The sequence below is a fragment of the Varroa jacobsoni genome, unplaced genomic scaffold, assembly GCF_002532875.2.
Source record: "Varroa jacobsoni isolate VJ856 unplaced genomic scaffold, vjacob_1.0 scaffold_1287, whole genome shotgun sequence".
Taxonomy (NCBI): domain Eukaryota; kingdom Metazoa; phylum Arthropoda; class Arachnida; order Mesostigmata; family Varroidae; genus Varroa; species Varroa jacobsoni.
This window is the reverse complement of record NW_019214189.1, coordinates 83557-107420: the sequence shown is the minus strand read 5'-3', so window position 1 is coordinate 107420 and position 23864 is coordinate 83557. Positions and strand designations below refer to the sequence as shown.

At 43.8% G+C, this 23864-nt stretch overlaps 1 long non-coding RNA gene across 1 annotated transcript in view; it reads right to left on the bottom strand.

The window, feature by feature from the left end:
• The window catches only part of LOC147752380 (uncharacterized), a 31765-nt gene extending 8229 nt beyond the window's left edge, over window positions 1-23536 (bottom strand). The window contains exon 1 of the long non-coding RNA XR_015314220.1: window positions 21723-23536. This is a non-coding gene — a long non-coding RNA (uncharacterized LOC147752380). The remainder of the gene's footprint in view (window positions 1-21722) is intronic.
• Between the last annotated feature and the right edge of the window lie 328 nt (window positions 23537-23864).

Here is a 23864-nt window from a genome sequence, read left to right as displayed (position 1 = left end):
TACGTGCTTGTCGTCGCCACCGATTGGACGCCTTACAGCGGTTCCAGTGGTAGCACATAGCTATGCCCGCGTCGCGTGACGATTTATTAGAGCTGAACAACAAATCATATACCAAGAGATGAAGAGACACAACGACATATAGCTCTTAGAAAAAAACGCAGATCTCTTCTATTATGATGCTGGCGTCACATGGTGATTTATAGAAGATTAATATAGAGCTCCGTTTAAAACAAAGGGAAAGAGAGATATGAGGAATGAAGGCAGTGGGAAAGAAGTGGAATAAAAAGAATCGAGCGAGAAAAAAGTGATAGAGACCAACTGTTAGGTACTATCGATATAATCGGTAGGATCGAAACGGACAGCCTATAGAATCAAACTACTATGCCGCCTGTTCTCCCGCCCCTGCCCAATGCTGGCCGAAATTTTCGTACGAACGTTGCCGCCGAGAGTGGGACCTGCTCCTTACAGTGTGACAGACTGCGGTTGTAGATAGTCTTATCAATGTTTGTAGAGAGCTCCGTACTAACACTCGCTGGCTATATGCGGTTACGACCAATGGATATAATGGAAAGGGACTAAAGGCTCTGCGACTTACGACAAATGCCAAGCCTGCTTCGTTCACGCGTGGAAGCCCACCGCCGACAGAGGCAAAGGTTGTTGAGTCCTCAGCGTGTTAGGAGAAAGTCTTTCTCGACATGAGGCAAGCTTGACGCTCTTTGCTTTCGCCGTTTCTAATTTACCTTCTTCTGTACAATGTCTACCGGACACACTCCGATAGTGGTCATCTTTCGGCGCGGATATGCTACCATACTGGCAGCCGGTTAAGGAGGAACTGGCGGAAATGATTGCAGTAAACGGCGCAAAGGATGGAAAGGGGTCGGCGCGCTAGCCGTCAGCTACAACCATTGCCGGAGTGAGCAAGTACTACGTGCGTTGCTAAGCTTTTATTCCGTGCCTTCGACAACGGTAACCAGTAAGCAGTAGCATCATACGTTCATATGAGGAAGTGAAAAAAACGTGGAGAGGTAAAACGGAGCAAGAAAAAGGATGAGAAAGTATAGTGGGTAGGCGGTCGGGGCGATTGAAGGACTTTTCTATTTCTCCTTGAGACAGCAAAAAAAACACATATGTATACCACACGTTACTATAGAAAACTTTCACGTTTCTCACCCTCCCCTGCGTTTCTACACAAGCGCATACAAATACGTATGAAGGAAATGGAGACGCCTAAGGGCGGAAGGAGTATACCGAGGCAGCAGACTCCACAAGCGACAGCAGCAGTACAAGAAGCAGCAATAGTAACTGAGAAGCAAGCGGGCAGGGCAGCAGTCAGGCTAGTAAGAGGCAAAAGAGAGAACGCGGCTGAAAGGATGGTGGCATCTCCGCCCTGTGCCTCTCCACAGAAGCGCTGGTCGCTTTGGTAAATTCAAATTTACTTCGAGTGAACACGCAACGCTGCCCACTCAGGAACAACAGCAGTAAAAAGGATAGAGACAAAACGATGTGGAAAACGGCAGTGCTCGGTCTATGTTCGATGGCCTCGTATGGCCTACAAGGTCGTCTACCAAGCAGCAGACTTCCCGGCAGCTCAGAGACTGACCTGGAAGGCTTTTGCCGAGGCCACGGCGGCAGCCCTTGGTTCGCCAGCGGCCAGCCCATACAAAAAACTTGGACATGAGAAGGTGACAAAGACCTGAAACCGCGACGGATGCCCCTGCGACGCCTGCTGCTGGCACGCGTTCCCGTGCTGGCCATCCACAGTCCGTACTGGCCGTTCACGGTCCGTACTCTGTTACCAAGGACGTTAACGCCAATATTACCAAGCACCTATCCCTGGCGTCGTTTCCCCTGCCTCAAGGGCGGTTTTAACCCCCCTCATTTGCCACATTCCCAGCCATCCGAGGCCAGAGCTCCACCATTTCCGTTTTCGTATCCATTCTCAGTCGGTTTTCATACGGAGTCCTTTTTTCCTTTCTCCACGTTCTCCTTTATTTCACTATAGAAATCCGTCTATGTCATCCGCCTCGCGCAGTTTCTTCCGTTGCGGTTATACCCCCGTCTTTGCATACGTTCATGTTGCCCCACGCTACACAGCACGCTGCCCTATTTCCTACTCTCGTGGCTATTCGTTTTCTCCAGTTGCTGCCGCCGTTGCAGTAGTTGCTGTTACTGCTAAGATCACTCCTATTATCATTGATGCAGACAACCCCATACTACATTTTGCCTCATCTTAACCAATACGTCCTCTTTCGCCCATTTGCGGGTACAGCCGAACTGTGCTTGCTCATCGTCGCTGTTGCTTTAAAATGTCGTCGTCTTTGCCGTTTCCTGGTTGACGAACCCTTTTTCAGGCCATTCCTACTCCGGACGGCTGTTTTTAGGCTCTCGAGGATTCACCGGCGGTTTTAAATTGCTTGTTCGTTCCTGCCGCAAAACACCCTTCTCATTCCTTTTTTTGCATTTGTTCCTTTTCGATTCTCTTGAAGCTCTCTTTTGCAATGGTTCTTCCTTAGAGGTGCGTGTATATTGGCACCATTCTATCTGGGGATGTAAACGCAACCGCTAGGAGAACGACTTATGCACATCTGTCCGATGAGCGTGGGAGTTTCGTACACTGCTTTCGTACGCTGTCTGTGTTCGTCTGTTCTGCTTTCATTGAACCAACATCCAGGTAGACAAAATAGACAGCGAGCAAAACCGGTGCGTGGAAGGATGTAGAAGGTAAAGTCTGCCATGGTACAGGCAATACGACAGGCTCTGTCGTCATAATAGTAAATTGACATAGGGCAAAGTTGCACGGATAGATTAACAGACAGATAGAACAAAGACAGAAACAAACTGGAAATAAGGAATCATCATAAGAAAATAGGAACGGGAGAGTTCCTACTTTGTTTACCCTTATTGCCTTAACGACAGCCCCCACTTCTACAAAGACACTTCTACACTCTCAGGACGTTCGAGTCTTTCGAGGAAACAAAACAAAAAAACAGTCGTCGCTTCTTTTGTGGCCAAAAGCATCAACAAGAATCACTAACAACACTTACTCTGGCGATAGCAGCACATAGGTTTATGTTTAGTGTCTATTGCCCTCTCATGTAGAACAAGGAAACAACTAGGCCAACCATCGATATCGTCTGCTTGCTACTCAAGTCAACAGACGGGGGCTTCAAGCGCGCTCACAAAGCTGCACAACACTGCTAATAGCGAAGTAGCATTTTGGACCTCTGGTGGAGTCTTGGTCGAAAAAAAAAGACGAGACGGCAAACGTAGGGGCGACATTGCGCATCTTCTAGACATAAAGCGGAGGCATTAGTGTTTGGGTCAAATCACGGATATTGCTTGAGCTGGTACCAGTCGGCAAAAGTGAACAAAAGAACAGCGTGAAACTGCAATAGGGGCGTGTGTGGGAATTGTTCCAAGGTCGAAGACAGCATAAAACAAACAAAACTGGGAAGAAAGCGAAGGCCAAGGAAGTGAAGTGTTCTTGCTGGCGTTTTGTGGTTGATTTATTCGGAAAGGAACAAAGACAGGCTCATTACAGTTAGCAGCGTATCGACTTAGCTGACAAGTAAGACAATACTATTAGCTAGTCGTGTAGATATTGTAAACACGATCGATACGCTGATTAAATATCGGGAATAAATGCTCTGCCAGATGAAATCAATGAAAGCGTCTAGTTTAGAAGAAAAATTAGATAATAATTTTGCTTTCTGGACACAGACATTGCGCGTTGGCGGACTTCAAGCAGGGCCCTGTTTCATTGCAAAACATTTTTTAAGCCTGTCTCAATTTAAGTAGTTCTTGAATACGCACTGAAGTTACGTTCGACTGACATCAGTGTCCTGACACTTCCTACTCCTAATTGAATACACGTGATCAGAGTTGGTCTCCTGCTTGCCGCAAGCGACGCCATTTAGGATGTGTTCACGATGATGGTTTAAGCCCTAACAAAAAGAAACAAATCCTAATAACCAAGGCGTATTGTACATCTTCTACTTCAAACCGGAGACCTGCCTGGTAATACAACCCAGTAGCTTATCTTTGGGTCGTCAATGTTATGGCCTCACACTTCGCTCAACAGGTCGAATTTTGGTTTTTTTGAGTGCATACATAACTAGATGATTTGGCCTTGGACCTAAATCTGAAATTAACTTACAGTGGCACAGAATTAATGGTGAATAAATATATTTCCATCTGATAGTTTTCATTTTCTTATGAAAGATTTCACTGGCCGGGTTGTCTCCTCTTCGCACGTGTGCTTTCGGCGTACAAGACGCAATGATCCGTTGCGAAATAAGATGCTTATATTCTGATGGTATATTGAAAAGTCACCTAGCCGCACACACTTTTGCTAAAGGACATTTATCCAGAGGAGGGCTATGCACACGTTTAGCGTAAACTATCAGAGTGATTTTTTTCACGTATACGTTTATTTTAGCGAGATATCTCAAGCGTATATTCGCTTTCGCAACATAAATGGCCCTAGCTGAATTTCTGTACATTTTTGGGTTACGATAGTCCGAACGACAAATTGTTGACATTCGCAGATGAGCTGACTACTTATATTGATCAAATATATGCGTTTACTGGGGAAACTCCCGCCCCTATACCTGACCCAACAGACAAGCATGCCACACAGCAAGCATATTGTAATAACTATTCGCCGAAAGTAGCCAACACTTGTTATACTGTGAACGGCCAGTGTGTATATATATATATGAGTATATAAATATGGGCAATTGTTTTACTTATCACATAGCATATGGATAACATTAACGGGGTTAAGGCAACGAGCCATTGGCACGTGTGACGGTGGTTGTCTGTGTAAAACAGATCGTACATATATGAACAGCCAAGCAGAAGCGGCTTTTACGTTACCTATACGCTTTGGCCGTGCCTCATCGTCATGTCTGCCAATGAAGCTGTTTCGCAATGCAACGTGCCGTTCACTGAGCTGTACCTTTGAAGCCACTGCCTGCGCAACCTAGGTTTCATTTCGACCCGAGTAAACTCAACTGGGGCCACAAAGTCGGTTCGGAACCATTTTACGAGGATATTATCTATAGCAGCATTTTCAGCAATAGCTGCCTGCAACGATAGTACGTCGACGACAACGATCCAATCACTGTGATGAACTCTGTATTTTGATGCCTACTATCGGCCACATTCGTGCGTGCAAGATAAATGACCTTAGCCGATTTGGGCTCCTGCGAACGGCAAAACCCGAAATCCATTAGAGACGAGAAGAAGGATGGTCATGTTAAAACTATCTAGTAAGTGGCAATACTTGACTGGGATAATGACCGGGTTTGAATTCGATGGTTTCCAGCTACCGGCGACGTATTGCTTGTCGCCCGGTAAATATTCAGGTCTACGGTCTAGGAATATTCGAGAACCGTTCTACTTGTTTTCACGCTCGTGCCTTTATGTAGCCGTTGATGTTTACGTGGAGTACGGTATAGACGAACGAAATGCAAGTACAATTGTGTGTAAGAAATTAGATTTCTGCATTATGATATATTCTGCAGTAAGGCCGTATTCGATTAAAACAAGCGCGTGCGTATTATTGGACAGAAGAGCGTCCTTCATGACGAAGGAACCAATCGTAGTCAAGCAGTATTTCAATAAACATGTATAAATAGGATGTAACATTGACCGAACTCACCCTAATCAATCACACGTGTTGTAATACAAACAGACAATTAATGGAAGAAATATTAAGTTATGTACACGATATGCAACATGATATATTGCACTGAGAATTCTTTTACGTTCTGTCTTTGAGAGTGAATCTAAATTAAAGTTGATATTTCAACAAAATTTTTTGCGTGCTGTCAGGCGATATTGGTAGCCATCGTCCTATTCAAATGTCGTCCGAATACACTACATATAAAAGAATTACGGAACCAAATTTTAGCCTGTTAGCAGACCAGAAAGTACTAAAAATGCAAGCGCTCAAAATGGCGAAAAAGTTAAAAAAAATAAACAAAGTACGAAAAGTCACAACAAAACTAATCATTGAACGACCTAATTGGCAATCAATATTATCTTTTTAATGGTCCTTGGTGTCTTTTTGAGGCCTACTTTGGATCTTTCGGTTTGTCTCATAAAAGCGGCACGTAAATTGGAACTAGCAAAAAAACGCAGCTTTTTTTTTTATATTGGTGGGGTTCACCGAAAAATTGAATAATAACCGATCTTCTCTCAAACTGCAAGAACCACACACCCTTTTTGCTTTGGAAAGTTCCTTGCTTTACTCTTTTTTTTTTATCTGGTACTTACAATAGAGAATGAACGTATGCTTATTACAACCAACAGCCCATTAGAGCTTTCCCTAATTTGTGCGCGCCACTCTTTATATTAGGCCTTCACGTCGATATGGACGTCTAGAAATCAAGATGTCTATGTTCAGATATGGGTTTTTTACATAGCCACCGACTGATATGATGCTAATTGACAATGTTAAATAAAAGCAAAACGACAAAACGGCAGCTTAGATTGAGTGCTTTATTAGTAAGTGCGAAGCTTGTTTGATCATTTGATTGATTTTATTGATGGGCAAAGCGACCGACAATAATGGCCACAATTGGGTTTATGGTGAAATTAAATTTATATACTGCTTCTTCCATGTCTATTGACTACGCTAACTAGATCAGTCAGACATACATACAACAATATGGAAGCGTACCCTTTTGGTCGCCGAATAATTATGTCGTTACTGTGGGTCGAGCAGGTGCAGCAGTGTTAACTGCATTTGCACCTGCAGACTAACTGCACCTGCTAAGCAGCTATAGCATTGATGCAACTGTATTTGATCTCGTCCAATAGTGAATCATTAAGTGAGGTGCTCGCAGCGAGACGCGGGTTCGCAAATTTTTGCTAAGACGAAAGCATTTTTACTAAGGAGATAGTGTCGTTCGCGCTTCTGTATGAAGGAGGCATAATAGTTATTTGATTTTTCGGTAGAGTTTTCGAGTTGTAGCAAAACAAGGCCTTCATGTACTCTATTGTTGGCTCCTTCTTTGTTTTGTACTTGTTGAGCGATAGAAACGAGTTAGAGAGGAACGAAATGTCAGTAGTAGGTTAGAGATACGCTAATAGAAGGTTTCCCTTTGAAGAAAGCAATTTAATAGAATTTTGTCTATTCATAGGTATACAGGGTGAACGCTGTGACAGCTGATGAAACAGTTAGGCTAGGAGACGATGCACAAACACAAAAGGAACATGTGTTATTTTATTCTATTCTGTACATTTATACGTGTGTCTCTAGCAGTTAATGAAAGTCTGCCCGTATACGGCAATCGCTGTAAGTATCTCGCTCGGCAAAAATGAAGCATTGATTCCTCGTTTCGTTCTCGCCTGCATGGATGGGCACGTATCAAGCCCCGCCTCCTCGGAGTGCTCGTATGCCGCCGCTTGCTTTACACGCTGCACCGAATCCAAAGGCGGCGGACAAAACGTTCATTCAGAATCTAAACGTTCAGTGAAAAGTGTGAGATGAACGCATCTCTAAACGCTGAGTAGAATGCAATCATGTTGATGTTCAAATAGTGACGATGTTGACGCCGCAGGATAATGGCCCTGTCGCAACAGAAAGGAAAAACCTTGCTGTTTTCAGAGACCACTAACGTCTGATTGATGCTTCATCGCTTGTTTTTTTTTCTAATCTTTTGGTTGTTGTTGTTACAGCTGCGTATGTCGCCATTCTACAATGACGCAGCATGGCTGCTGGGCGAAAGACACGCATCATCATCATCATTCATGAATATGACGGTTTTGCCGATACTATTGCTCATTCCGCTGCAGATGGTAATAATACCGATTATTCGTACTTGCGCAGCAGCGATGGTTGGGGAAACCACTCCATTATGACGGTTGTCTGAAATCGAGGACCGTTGAGACTGGTAGAAACAAAGCAACGAGCACAGCTTCGAGTTCGGCTGCCTATGCTGTGCAATAACGAGTACGAGTGACTAGTTGAAAATGTTCGTTTGCTTGCAACCAAATGAAAAAGTAACGCAAGATCACAGTCAGAAAAACAGGGATCTATCTCGCTATTGCCATGATCCGCGGACAATAACCAGTGCCACTTGGCAGTAACTCGCAAGTACATACGGGAGTAGCTTTCGTAATCTTTGGTTACCATGGCATGTAACAGATAAATTTATGGGTTGTATGGTCGATTTTCAATGAGATCCAACTTAGATGATCTCTTTAGGAAGATCTACTGTTAATCTCTAAAGACAGTAGCTACCCTATGATACTGAGGTCGACAGGAATTGCGACCTATAGCAGCTGATTCCTTTCAAAGCAGATTTAAACGTTAGGTTGTGATCCTGGCAAGGTGGATTTCCAGACAAGTGCAATCGTGCACGAACCGCGAAGTAGATGTATTGCCTCTTCAATGAAATGAATTTTCGTAACCGGTAGCAACAGCGTTAGATTTGATACATTAGATACACATACTGATACCTTCCATTAAGTAATTGTCCACCCATATTTACCACACTTTGACATAAAGCTTGATTGTTGATAGCCTGTGAATCGCATCGGGCCTGAATAGAATGCCTAACACTGATTTAAATACATTCATTTGGTTAATTTTGAGTCATACAAGTTACTACCGGTCATATAGTCAGTGCCTATAGAATCAGTAGCACTATGGATCCATTAAAGCGATTTGGCTAAATTTCGCTCTCAACATTAATAGGAGCATAGCCATCGGTCGAAAAATGAACATCTACAATTACCATGTACCGGCACTTACAGATAAAGTTGAACAGATAAAAACATCAACATGAACGTAGGATGCTAACATTGAAGCGTCTTCATAACGGAGATTGTTGTATTGCAATTAGCCATACCCAGTACACGTGTTTGAGTGTACAGAGTTTGACTTAATCTACTAGGACGACATGATTCTGATTCGGAAATCTGAATCTTTCAGTATCCAGAACTTCTCGGTAAGTGGGTGCGTAGAAGGTCTCGTAAATGCTTAACACAGCAATAAGTACGGACGTCCAAGTTCCCCTTGTCAAAAGAGCAAGTTACACCATCCACATTGACGGTGCACATTCATACGTTGAGTTTGACACCTCGCCCTGGCTGTGTTATGAACAGCGCGAACTTAAGTTACTCTATGAAACAGCGCGCCAGACAATATTTACGATCAAACAACTATAAATGACACAGAAAGGAAGAACATCGCCTGGCAAGCTAAAGACAGCGACACTTGATTCGGTAATAGCCTCTCTTCTCCGTCGTCCACAATTAGCGGTGTCAAAGACGCCTCGTGTCCAGCCGATCGGCGGTAATAACAACGACAGTAGCCATAATAAGCACACCGATGATTGGGTGAGTCTCTCGTTCCGTGTAAGTCGGCAACAACCGCACATTATAATACCTTACAATCAACAATCGTTGTGCTAAAGGAGCGATCGATCTAGGGCCGTTAAAATTACCTAAAAAAGGTACTGTTTTGTTTTGACCTGCGAAATCGCCGCAGCAGCTATGAGACATGAAAATGTTAAGATCCGTTGATGGGAACGAGTCGAGCGGATAACGCGTAAAGCTGATATCGGACTCGAGCTGCCAGACCGTTCGCCGTTCAAGGAGTGAATCATCAGCCCCCCGACAGCTGTCAGAAAGAGAAGCTGTCGTTCAAGCCACAGCTTCATCTGATAGGAATTGCGCCGTTGGTCGATCGCTACGCAACACTCTCTGGCAAACGACAACCCTGCCGTAGACAGCGTAATTGAGATGTAGATACTCGTTTTTTCTATCTGGACCGTTTCTCGGATATGCGATAATTTTTATTATTCATGTTAGCGCTGTTCGTTATAATAGACATGACGTTTATACCAAAATGTACACCATCTGTAAAAATTCGACTAACAAAATAACGAATTTATCTAAACTAGAATGCTCAGCTGATGATCGCGACGCCTGCAGTTACATCAGAATATAGCTATTGAGAACTCGAGGTGATACGGGTTCGTGGCGATATGTATTAAAAATGCTGAGATTTTGGAAACATTTCAACTCCAATGGACCACAGGACTTTTGCCTAACACATTATCCGATCGAATGAATATAATAACAATGTGCACGCAAATCCCCTAAATTCAAACGTATGTGGAAGTGTGCGAAGAAGCATCCTCCTAAATCAATTCTGAGTTCATGTTTATCGTAGCATCTTCTTTTTATTTTTAATGACGCTAACTCTCGTAACAGAAAACGCCTCAATGACAGCCCAGTACCTCAGGCTGGGTCGGCCATCAACCCAAAAAATAATCATAACGGGTCTATTTGCCTCATGCGCAACAGAGGAGTCGGGCGAACAGATAATTGAAAGCTATGCATAATGCGAGGCAGGAGAAGGAGTCGAACTATTCAAGTTTGGCTAGCTTTCAGTTGTTATAGAAATAGGTAGGTGATGTTAGGCAAAGTGTGAGCTTGCTAGCCAACTAGTGTTCAGGGGCCCTCGTATCGTTCCGACTCCGCCGTTGTCCGCTCGTTCTTTTGAATGCTTTAGCTACAGCCGTCTTCCTTTGTTGCTTGCTTCCTCCGAATCTGATCGTGCGCGTCCTGTAAAAAACAGCACAGGTCGACGCAACGCAGAAGAGATTGAGCGGCACCAAACGGCAGCGACAGTACTGATGCTCGATGAACAGCGACACGGAATGACGGCGTTGTGCTTATTGCCAACAACTAGATCGGATGCTTTGGCTCACGAAAGGAGACGAAACGCCAGAGGACTAATACAGAGAAGTGGCTCGCGCCCGCAACGGCCAACAAGTATGGGTGTTCAACGCTGTCATGTTTCCTGGAGCTTGTCCTACCTCGTAGTCGGTAGATATGTGTCTATGTCTGAGTCAGACAGCACAATAAAAATGGAAAAATGTCGTAGCCCGTAAAGAAGGAAGCCTGTAATTGTCGAACAGACGAAAATTATGTGGGTTATCGTTGCAACTCAATCGGGATGGGCCCTGCACAGCACTTTATCCCGCTATAATACTGCCGCTGTTGTTGTTGCGGGAACTGGAAGCCAATGTTGCTCTCGGATCAGAACGACTGTCAGATGCATAACGATGGTTTCCAGGATAATGCTAATGGTGGCGATGTCACAATATGATCTTTAATTTTATCTCTTTTTCTATTACCCTATACTATATCCATATTTATCTACGCGTTCTTTACCTCATTGAGTATTTCGATTGTTGTTAATGAACGTAGAAAAAGAAGCAGCGTATTGCCATTGGGCGGTAATGATAACAATTGTCACAGTTGGCGCCGCCGTCGCCACGTATCCTCGTCATGGTCAGCGAGTGCACGCCGCGTACACAGTGTAATAAAAACTGATGATTTTCAGATTCACAGCTGATAATCAGCGTTTACTGGTGATCACGTAGTGTAGACTTGCCTTATCCAACCAAGACCAGTTAGAGCAGGACCTGTCACAATGGATGCGGTAGCGTCAAATGAATCTCATTGTTCTTTATGAGTGCAAGTGAATCCCTGTCTCAGATGTCGTCATGATTTCGTGCGTTCATTGGACAAATGATCTCATCTGGGCAACACGGTGCTATTTGTCGATAGACGACCCGTTGTGATATTGTTTCTTTGTCTCTTATAACAACAGTTGATGTCACTGCTGACGCGGTCAATGTTGTTGTCGTCGTTGCTGTTGTCGATCGTAGTGGTGATGCCATTTCCATTTAGTGATTTTATCTTAGATATCTAATAAACAGTTGCTTATGCCAATTGAGCTTCCGTCTCTTTTTCGTCACCATGAGTGTTCTGATACCTTCTTGGTTCTTAGCAGTCGTTCAAGTAAACAGCCAGGTCAGACAGTCGTGACTCTTCTTTTTGTGTAGAGCATAACCACAGCCTCAATCCAAGTTGTTTAGTTGTCCGTCGTTTTGAGCTCGAAGATTTTTAGTTGAGACGACGAACCAAATCTCGAAAGAGTGGTAAACCCACGGGTTTGTCAAGAACAACGATATTGGGTTTTATGTCTCACGTTTTACACAATAATATAAACTAAGCCACAAAGAACACTGGTACATAATGAATTGAGCAATTTAGGCCGTAATCTATTTTTTTTTTTCACACTACACATGAATAGCTGTTTATTATGTAAAACGTAATAGTGGATTTTTTTTTTCAGGAAACCTATATATCGTAGAAAACGACTAAAAAGAGTTTCGTACGATTCATTTATAACCTTTGTTTTTAACGTCAGTGACCATACCGGGCTAACGTAATGATAAATACATGCAATATTGCGTTCATCTCTCTTTCACCAGAAATGCGTAGTCATAGTTTGAGAGCTAGCATCCATTCAAAGCCATTGCCAAGTATCATTTTGGTATTTGTAGCTCGGAAATGTCAAGAAGCAGAAGTCTTTGTATGAATGACTCTGCAGTCTCTGTATGAATGATATTACACATGATTGTAAAAACTATACCAGATAAATGCATTTTTAGGTTATAAGTATTGTTCGCATCATATATTACTGCTACTCTTAGTTTCGCTGAACGCTGATACACTCTATTAATGGATATGAGGCTAATGAAAAAATCGCCGTTTCATTGACTTTGCCCTCCTCTTCATTCTGTGACTTTGTTTTTAGTTAATAAAATCTTGCTAAACTATGCTGCTGATAATGACAATAAATCGTTTGCCTATATCAGTCAAGCCACATCGTAAAACTGGTCGTCTATTTGTAGAGTTTTTATGTACGATCACTTCTCTAAGACCCATCGGGGCTCACATGCCCCACGGCGTTCGTTTGTGCCATAATCTTTCGATATTAAGAACGTCTACTCATTATTGGCCGACCTGTACATATTCACCTTAAGCCCGGAAGTTTTAGATCACTCGTCTGTGTTTAAACTTAGCCATGAATTATCGTAAAAGTTTTGTAATGAGTCTTTGGCCTCAAGAAGTGTATACTTAATGTCACATGCTAGGGACGGCCTGTCACTGCTGACATACATAGTCCACCAAATCCGTATTGTGCTACAAACATTGCTGGGCTTTATTATTTAATAATAAATTATTCAACACACAATAACCTCCGGTGTCGGCGCCGGCCCATAGACAAGGCGGCTCCGTCTAAAGTTGAATCAACATTATTAACTCATCCGGATTATCTGAACGGATTTTGGCTCCCTGCACATTTACGCCCTCTGCCATTTCTTCATTCTGGACTATATTCACGTCACGACCAAACATTTCACTTACATCGGCATTTTCTCGAGTGGCGAGATCATCTGCTGCATACGCGTGTCTGTTTTTATGCGACTGATTTGTACGCCCTACACAGGTATGTGTATGAGTCCGACGTAATCGACACGTACTCATACGATTTAGATTAATACATCTAAATCACCTGACACAACTGTCCTCCATCGCTTCCAGCGAATCCTCTTCCTTCTAAATATAGCTCACCGGTGTCTGAGGACGGTTCAGGTCTATCGTAGGCTGCACAAAACGGAAGAACTCGCACAGGAGCAGTAGCAAAAGAAAGTGAGTGCAGCTTTGTAGACTTAGTCAAGCAGGTATCACTTGGATACTTTGGCGTTGGATTGCTGGCGCTAGACGCAATCGTTTCTCATCACTGCACTGACCTTGGCATCGCTAATCTGACCGGTTAACACAACGCGTGCCGGTCCTATCGTCCTGACTTCTTCCATCGCAGTATTGTCACGTTGAGACACGTCGCCCCCGCGAGCACGAACGCGTAGACGTTTCTAGTCACGTTGGTTCAACCAAAGACGTCACAAAACAAGTAATTTGTAGTATCTTTGGTCTGTGTTGAAGTTTCTTCTAGCTTCTCGAGCTGTATTAGGCGCTGGCAGCATCAGTGGTGTCGTGTCTTGGGTTGTGAGAGAAACCATATGCTGGTGTTATTGCTGATTTGCAGCTTCGTCTTTTTCCTTTCTAGTTAAAAGGGTACAGACAACACTGCCGTCAGAATAGACGCGCATGTTTCGTCGAACTTTATAGCGTGGCAATGCCTGAAATTGTTCCTACTTCTCGTCCTTGTATCTGTCCTATCAGGTGCTCCTTAAAGCCTGAAATAGAGAACTATATAACGTTTCCTTACTACATGCTGTAAATAACACTTCACTTTAGTCGCTCCATTGGTATTTCGTTGCTTACGATTTGCGAATTCTCACTAACAAGAAATACCTGCCGTTCCATACGCAAATAGCTTATCTCCCTCAGCTATTTCCATTCCAAGAAACGTTCATTTGTTCTCATAAGATTTCTCGTAAGGTTTTCTCGTAAGTATTCCTTTCGTATCAGACTGAAATTTCAACATCACATTTCATCGAATTTCATAAAGTTTAATTCCATGAAATTTATATAATGTTTAAACAAAAGTATAGAACAGATAACTACGAGGTTAATCTAATCTAGCAGATGTATGACAAACAAAACTACAGACTTTCTGCGAACGTAATAGAAACACAACGATATCAGTACAGTCGCTGCTGAAAATTTGCCAACTTCCTGCTTCTAGCAGACATAGTATTACAGATGTCAGAACTTACTGGCACATACGATCCCCGTGGCTCGCTTCGGGGGTCAAGCTAGCGGCTCTACTTGCACGCGTGCATGCGCGAAACATCGTAGCAGTACTACTAGTTACAAATAGGAGAATCTCAAGTACTGACAGGGAAGAAAGCTATGGCAGTGGGTGGGAATGACCGGTTCCCCTTATTCCTTGTCTGTTCGACCGCCGTCCGTCCAACATACTGTGTTAGACTTACGGAGCACCAGCTACGCTGGATGCCATTCTCCGGATGGCTTTCCTCGGCGCTTCGAATGACGCGGTGTTTTCATGTGCTACTGCCCTTGGTAAAGCTGTTACAGCTTCCCCGGTTCTGCGATTTCATTCTCATAGTAAGAGTGGACCCTTAGCAAGAAAAAAGAATATGCGTCTGCCTGAATCGGAAGATTCATGCTTGTTTCGTAACTAACTGTCGGTCTGTTTCGTTGCTGTTCCGTGTGCTGGATAGACGTTCCCGTTGCAGTTCTCAGGAGGAGTGCCTGGTGGTCCTTTGGCTTGGTGCGTAGTGACCCTTTTCACCAGTAGTCGTTTCACGGATCGACCCAACTCCCGACTAGAACAAGCAAGTCGCGCCCCACTCTTCTTCGGGTAGTTGAGATGAACCTGCTGCTGTAGCTGTCTGTTTTCGAGTCTTTCTAATTCTGCCGCACGCATTCAACGCTATACAACATGTCAGTTGTAACTCAGCTGAGGGCCCTCGCACGCAACAATGATGAGTACTAGAAGAAATGGGCCTGACTTCTGTTTTGAGCAATGGACGCCCTCGATGGTTGGCCCTTTACCGTACAGCTGACTGGCATTTTGCCGTTGTTGACGCGATTGGAGTGTCCACGCGTGCTCAATGTTTCAGTGCTTTTGTTCTCAATTGCCTAAACCGGCTAGTAGCATGCTAAACCCAAGGAGCTGTAATTATTCGTGAGCATGAACAAAGAAGATAGTAAATCTCTTAAAAGTAAAGGCAGCTGTTGGCTCCTCAGAAGCGACTAAAGCTTGAGGAGGCCGCTAGCAGAGGCCGAAGGTGAAAGAAGTACAATCATAATGTGACCTCATTTTCATACGACTAACTGTACGGTCATTAATCAGACTTCAGCAACCATCAGTCGAGTATGCACCGTCTCCCCTCCACCCACACAGGTTTCAATAGAATGCCTGAGAGAACTCTCAACTTGGTATATACAAGTACAAGTAATTCTACAAAAGTACAAGGAATGGATCGGTGATGGTAAAAAAGCAGGACAGAAAATCAGCAAGAAAAAAACGTATAGAAAAATTACCCGTGTTTTAAAAGACGCGCCTCCTTAGTTCGTCTGTTCGTTCATCACGGTTAACTTCTTGTGTATGAACAATAACTTAAGATTAATGAGCATAAATGATGAAACATCCTCTGTACGCTTTTATATGGTCTCAAAGAAACAATTTTGGACCGATTTGCTCTACGAACTGCATATGCCATTGCTATTGATACTACTCGACTATGGTCTAGAGACAAAAGCCATAGGCAATGCCATTTTGTTGACAATAACGAAAAGTTCTATGGAGAATTTTGGTCATAGGAAGGCCAACGCATCATGCCATAGGCCGAAACCACAGTTCGCCATATATTCAATTTGGGTATTAGGAAAAATTTAGTTAAAAATTGTTCAGGGCGTAGAAAAGACTCCTATATTCCAACAGCAAAAATCCACTTGAAGAACTCCGGAACTCATATGGGAAAGCATAGAAATGCATAGCTTATAGCTACGTTATATATAGTTATGTTTTAAATAAATAATACAAACTAATTGCCAGGCCGGCATAGCATCGTCGCTTTTCCTGCTGCCAGCTACCAAGATGCTAACAGCTAAGTTTATTAAGGTGGTCTGTATAAACAATGAATCAACGGAATGAGTCAAATGAACGGAAATATATCTTGTAATATCAAGTAACGTATGCGGTTGAAAGATTTGAGTGTTGGTAATTCCACATTTATAACAGTTAACAGGTATTGTGCATACCTCTTATCTAACTTTATACTATTTATCATGTTTTACAGCAAAAAAAATTGCTACATGTACTTGCGGCTTGCCTGTATATATATATCTATATATATAATACGGAGAACGTTCACACTGTATACAACAAATACTATGTGCCAATCCAAATATTGCACGAAGGAAAATGTCCACTCCCAGGGCAATATGGAGCAATACACGTATATAGTTCATCAATTGAACTTGCTCGGTAGCTGAGGCAGCGTTTCTTTAGTGAGTGAACAGTGTATTTTTGCTATTCTCGAAATGACTTTTAAAAAAAAAAACAGAAAAGAGTGAGAAAAAAACTATCGTTGGTTTGTTTACTTCAGCATTAGGAGACTTTCTTATTGTTGTTCCCAAACGGGGTAGCAGTCAATCAGTGACTGTTGCTGTATTAGTTACCGATATGCGCCATTACTTTTCACAACTAGCTCTAAGTATTCTACCTGAGATTTGCTTTCCTCCAATATCCAACGATTCTCATGTATGCATTTTCTTACGGGGTCAATTCAAACAAACAATATCGACGAGAGAAAATTCGCACTAAGGGACTAGCTCTAACGGCGCTCCATCGCTCAAGCTTCGCTTTGCACTACCTTAACTGCTCGAGTTGAAGCAGTACCCCAGATGGCCCTAAGCGCCACGTTCCTTTCTTTCTCACTGGCCTGCTTTTCCCGTACAATTCTATTTTTCTACTTCGCATCCAATCATTCTTCCAGCCAAAGCTATGGATTTCGTATCCGACAGGAGCGTAGTTTGACAGTAAGCTCACGCGTCCCGTGCAGCAGTCCTCTGTACCGCTTCCTATCAACACGCTGCGCTACCTGTCGCATCCAGGTCCGGCCCATCCGATCTCACGCATCCACAACCCTTCAACCTCCGCCCGTGGCTTATCAATTTCATGTTCCAGAACGCATTACCATCTCCTTTACCTATTCATGAGCGCTACGCATTTTCACAGGACTACGTGCACGTATTCGTCGCATCCGTAGCACAGCAATGGTAGCTGTAACAGGGGAACTCAACAGTCCCCTTCACATCGATACGCGCGGACCCACAAGATCGTTTTTGGCGACCTGACTCCCTCGACTTCGACGTTCTGTCCCATTTATCCGACCTGCCGCGCTGTACTACATTTTTTTTTGGCTTGAACAAGTTCAACGGCGATGACAGTGAAAGTACAAAAAAAAACGCGTTGAATGCGTTAGCGACGTAATAGCTCTTCGTTGCTTTCAGAATGCTCGGATCTCAAGTCCATTCTGCTCTGAAATATATTTTCTTTTGGCCCGAAACGACTGATTCAATTGATTCGGTAAGATTGAACTTGTATGAGTAAAGGGATCATGCAAGCGACCCACGAAGATTTCCACTGGCTCTCAGAGGCGTTTGTTCAGAATTTTCATTTTGTTTAGAAGTAACTTTGCAACGTATTCAATAACACACTTGCATATAATCAACATAAAAACAGAATACGAACGACTAATACAAATGTTTTGTTGCAGTTTCGACCCCTTAGCTTGCCGTACGTGTTATATAACGGCAGTCTTCAACCCAACGATATGGTGAACGCTGTTTAGCCATCGTACATAAGGTGTCAGGCTCATCAGCGGACACGCTGGCTAAGCTATATTGGCCGGTGCAATAAAAACGCGATTTATTCTTCCAGGCCAACTTCCATCTTGCGTCTATATTAGGACCAAGATATAAGCAAGCTGTTTGTTAGTCCTTAAAGAATGCATTATTAGATGTTTCCCAGATTTCCACATCTGTGGCTGTAGTGCATCACAGCGTGTCACGTTCATCCAGACTTATGCCGCTGGCTTTCATCCAAGCTGAGTCGAACCGCTAACCGCCATAGCATGAACATAAAGGCGTCACCGACAGCCTCAGGCTGGTCATACATCATTAGTGTGAACGCCTGCACGAGCTACTCCTTCTCATTCTTTCCCTCTGTGCTTCCCTCTTAGCCTCCCCCCACACTTCTTTCTCCTTCTTTAGTTTTCAAGCGTTAACAAAAGCTATCGAACTACGAGAACGGGCAAAACCAAAAAGCTGCTGAAGCCCAACACTGCGCGCTGCGATGCAAAGACTACGTAGCTCGGAAAGGCTTGATAAATCGCTATTATCCCGCATGATTTTCGGTAGGCGTCTTATTCACTAGATGGTCATCAGCTTCTGCTGCTGAAGAGGGGCGAAGACTGCGATCATGACGATTACGATGACGACGAGGGCATCAAGGACCACGGGCAGTAAACGACTCTGTCATCATTTGGTGTAGGAGAGAGACACTTGCACGTACGCGTTATTGCCCTAGGAATATGACGATCGAGAGAGAACGAGCGAATTGATGAACGGAAGATGTGCAAAGAATTGATGGAGAAAAGGATGGGAAAAACTTTATCGTGACAGCGCGATGCCTTTGGCCAAATACGTTAAGCGCATAAGTATGTGAAACTGATGGAGTCCTTAGTGCTATATAAAATTAGAATCTATGGGACATTCGTAGATAGTTTCCCATACAGAGGTTTATGAAAATCAATGTTAGTCTAGCAGATCACAGCTTGCCTTTAGGGAAGGTGGTGTTTTAAAGATCAATAGGTATTGCTGCCTAATTTTTCATGACGCTGGTTATACAAAGCTTGGTCGTTCTGTCAGTGAACTAATTTCAAGCAATCTGTATGCCTATGCAATGTGAGACCGAGTGAACTCTGTATTGAGGCATACACTTCAACACAAAGATGCTCGATGCGTTTTTAGTTTACTCTTCCACAAAAAAGTAGAGATACGCGTGAAAGAAACGCTTTAAACACGGTTGAACCAGCATATATGCTATATTCGGTTGTAACACATTGTTTTTAATACTTTTGTACTGATCCGTTTCTCCCGAGGAAACTAGGCATTCATTTGAGTAGATGAGTGTGAGCCAATAAAAAACATCTCACTTCGATATATAAATATAAATTTCGATTTCAGCCCTAAATACAGCCTAGTAGCCCCACTCAGCTCTAGGGTAAATACCGACCGAATGCTGGAATAGGAAAGAGGGAAGGACCCAGCAAATAGACATCTAGCGAATTGAGGGCTTCCGGTAATAAAGATGATAGAAGTGAGCGCAAAGGGCTTCACGACGCAATAGGAGGACGAAAGTGGGGTCAAGCGTTTCGCCACTCTTGGTCTCGTGTGGTCTCCAATCATGGGCACGGCATATACGACTATACACACACACACATCCATACGCAACCGCTGCTCTGCTCGCCCCGTTGCAATCTCTTATCTCAATTACTGCGACAGTAAGGGCGGCTTCGTGTAGATAGGCCACTGTAGAGGAGTGCATTCGGAGATGTAGGTGCGTCTCTGTCTACCTGAAAGGGCGCTGAATCGATGGCTGATGTCAGCGAATAACTATATTTTATTATGTAGGTATTTCATTGACCAATATGTGAACGTATTATTCAATCGCCATAGCCTTATGCTAACATGGAGCGTAGTATCCACGCGTTTTTAGTTTGGCTTTCATAGCATGATTCTCTAGATAGAAAAACATAGATGATGTTTTAAGTAAGCCACATCGATGTCTGATACATCGTGTCGGCGTGTAAACGTTCTGACTACGGTTGCTGTGCCGATGTCCCATGGGCACTCATCGGGTCTTGCAAAGGCCACTGATGCTGCGCTTTCTGTGCCACCTGCACGTCGCCGTCTGTCTCTTTCGTGAAACGGTACTAACTATTTGAAGATTTTCATTTTTCGCTGAAAGCAGAGCAATTGTCTCTACGTACTTGTAGACTTCCCGATCTAAACTGATATAACGACGCTGTATATCAGTTTTGATACCCAGAATAACACGACCCCGTCGGCAATGGCTATCAGTATCAGCGCAGAGCATCAACCATGATACGTAGTCGGCACCGTTGGCGCGCATTACGACAACGTCATTTGATGAGGATTTTTCTCACTACTACTGCTGCTGCGAGGGGCAAAGACTAGCGTTAATTCGGCTGTTTTCACTCTACCGGAGCAAGGGCGGCATTGGACAGAAATCACAGACGACCAGGCTGTGAAGGGTCATTAGAATTATGCGTCATTTAACGTTTTTGTTATTCCGGTGTATTTCTGGATGACATTTTTTGTCGCACATGGGCTCGTTAAGAATACACTTCCTCTGCCTTTATCTATGAATAGCTAATGGCTACACAGGGCGTAAAACAACCGTTGTGTACATGTTCTGAACAGCCTCCATAGTGGATGAACGTATAACAATTTACTCTTCCTATACTGTCGAATATGCCATCAAATATTACTAGTGCATATACACAATATAAAATTCTTTACACAACCGAAACGTGCGGCATCTTACTGAGCTCGTTATATAGGCGTCAGTGTGTGAATAGTACTGCACGTATCTTAGCAAGTACGATAATTATTTCTGATCGTGGAACGAGGTTTCCCAGTATCGCTATGGTTGAAGCAAGGTTATACCTACGGTCTTGCGCTTTTCACTGAGGCGAACCTTCCTTGGCTTTGCTCTCTAGTTGCTTCAGCTATGACGGTCCTGTTTCCCACTTTCCTATGTTTCCTGTTCGTTCCTTTCGTGCATCCTTATGAACACGTCGATCTGGTCGGGTGGAAGTGGAAGACCGGTGCCAAAGCTACGGACTGCGCTATACAATCCTACTGCTGATGCTGATCGCTGCATCAGCTTACGCACCAGCACCGTCCCCTTTGCCTCGTACGTATTATTCGCTATCGTTATAGTCCTCGTCTCTTGTATATGTATCTATATACGAGAGGCATATACATGCGGGCCTTTTGTCGACCGGTCGTTCATCCGCAAAATACTATTAGCTTAGTGCTGCTGCTGTCAGGTCCACTCGACCTATTCGGCCTTTCTGCGCACGCTCCGAACATGACTGTTTGCCATGTTCAAAAGTCACTGAAGCCGTAATGGCTATAGAGCCAACAGCATTGGCAAGCATGGGCCCAATGCATGTGTGTACCGCACGACAACACTTAGTGCACACACTACATAATTGATGGAATGGGAGAACGAAGCCACGCATGAGGATGAACTCGCACCGTGCGGCGATTTTTCTAGTACTTATCACTTTTGACTGCAAAAAACTTACCTTTTTTTCGTTGCAGCTGTTGTTACGGTGGTTACAGTAACTTGTGTTAATGGCGCGGTCATCAAGAATACAACAACGACAACAAAGATAAACACATAGTATCATAACGCACAGATACACACACCCAGCACCCGAGTCGATGATTCCTCTTTGAACACCAACAAATAACAGCAACTACGCTTTTGTTAGCTCTATTTTTCCTTTTGGCTCTGGTTCTCTACTATGTGTTTCTATATAGATGTTGAATGAACCAAACAGGTAACGGAGATTAGCAGTTCACATATTCCAATGGCAAATAGGTAGATTGGGATAAGGAAGGCTTTTCCGGGGGAAACATGTACAAAAACAAACCGCAGAAGGAAGATGCGATGGTCAAGTCGAATATCGCTTACGGACTGCTGGATACGTCGGTTGGTTCGTATTGGCGCTCGTACGGTCGATAAGTCACCCACCTTAACGGTAGAGTATAGGCAGCTGGCGTTTAGACAATTTCGCAATGGTACGCTCCACAGCACATAGACAATAGATCGATGTAAGAAGCGGATATGAAGTGCCTTATTTTTTCGGCGAACTGCGACCCCTGGCTAGCACCATTTACACTATCATCGGAATGATTATAAGACAGCCGTTAATGCCATTCTTATGTACGAGTGTGTCTTCATTTTCCTGCTGAATCATAAGAATGCCCCCTCCCGCTCGTATTGCAGACTATATATTTTAGTTGGAGGTCAGCCCAGTCGTTAGCATTAATGATACAGATGTTAATGCTTATTGCGGTTGCTGGTCAATTTAGTGACGACTTACTAGTCACTCGAGATCATCGGTAAATCATTGTATTCCACTTTTACTTTTTGCTTATCTTTCTTTCTTTATTATTGCCATACGAATTCATACACGTTGAGCTCAAAATGTTCTACGCAAATATTTCAACCACAGCGGCAAGAAATAGAATTCGATGTTATCTAGCTTACAAAATCCACAAAAACGCCACGATCCGGCAGTGCGAAGGAGGACATAAATCCAAAGGATTCGAGGTTGATACTTCCACGTTTTATTAATTTTGCTTTCACGCACACACTCTTCACGTATGCACGTATATCCTAAAGCGTCATACACGTGCCGTTTAAGAAATTTTTACCTTTCTACCTTTGTATATATATATATATATGTATATATATATATATAGATAGATAGATGGATATTGCTTACGTCTATGTGCTCAGACGAGCGTTTTCGTTATGTTCTTCTTTTGTTCCGTATACGCCCCTGTAGGCCTCTGTAGTTGGCTACCTAATTATGCACATTGGTCGTGCTTTTGTATGATTGCAGCACGATGAAGTACACGTTGCACATTACACTCAATTCGTAATCCTTGTTGACGCCGGTAGTTGTCAAAGGTAGCCGTTCTGCTTTCCTTTTTACAATGAACATTCTGGTTATGTTGTTATTTTTCCGTTTCGGCCGCCGGTCATCATCTTATTCAGTTGTCCTAATCGACGTCATCATAGCTAGTGACCGGCCAATAACGTGCGCTGCGGTATCTTCAGCAGTGTTTTTTTGTTGCTGGCGTAAAATTGTGCCCGGACAGTGCACGACGCGATGTTGACAAGGCGCTGCAATGAATGGCAAAACAATCGCGCACAGACGGGGCGGGCTCGTGACAGGCCCCTGCCGACCCATACGTTGGCACTAGCAACGATATCAGTAGGAAAGACAGCATTTGACTGTGGCAAAACTGGAGAAAAGGCAACACAATCGCCAACTGACCTAACACCGACACGCTGAACCCTTCAAACCTTCAAGGGTACTGGCTTCAGTCTGCTCGTCCGGCGCATGTTGCCACCCGGCGCGACCAGAGGGCAGCACCGGCGGCCCGCTGGGAAAGTGCGCTTGGACTGGGAAAGGGCATGGACTGAATGGGTAAGTTTATGAGATTGTAGACGAACCAATGAGCCAAAGCGGCAGCAGCAGCGAGAGCTGCCAGCGCGTGCTTCCCATTCCCGTCTCCGTTCGCTCTTTCCTCCACCCCTAAACCCCTGAAGCCTAATCCCTCCAATTCGCCATTTTCTTTCGCTCTCTCCCTCTCTCTGTCTACACGTGCGGGGAAACATTCCTACCGTTCCATCTCCGTCTCTTCACCAG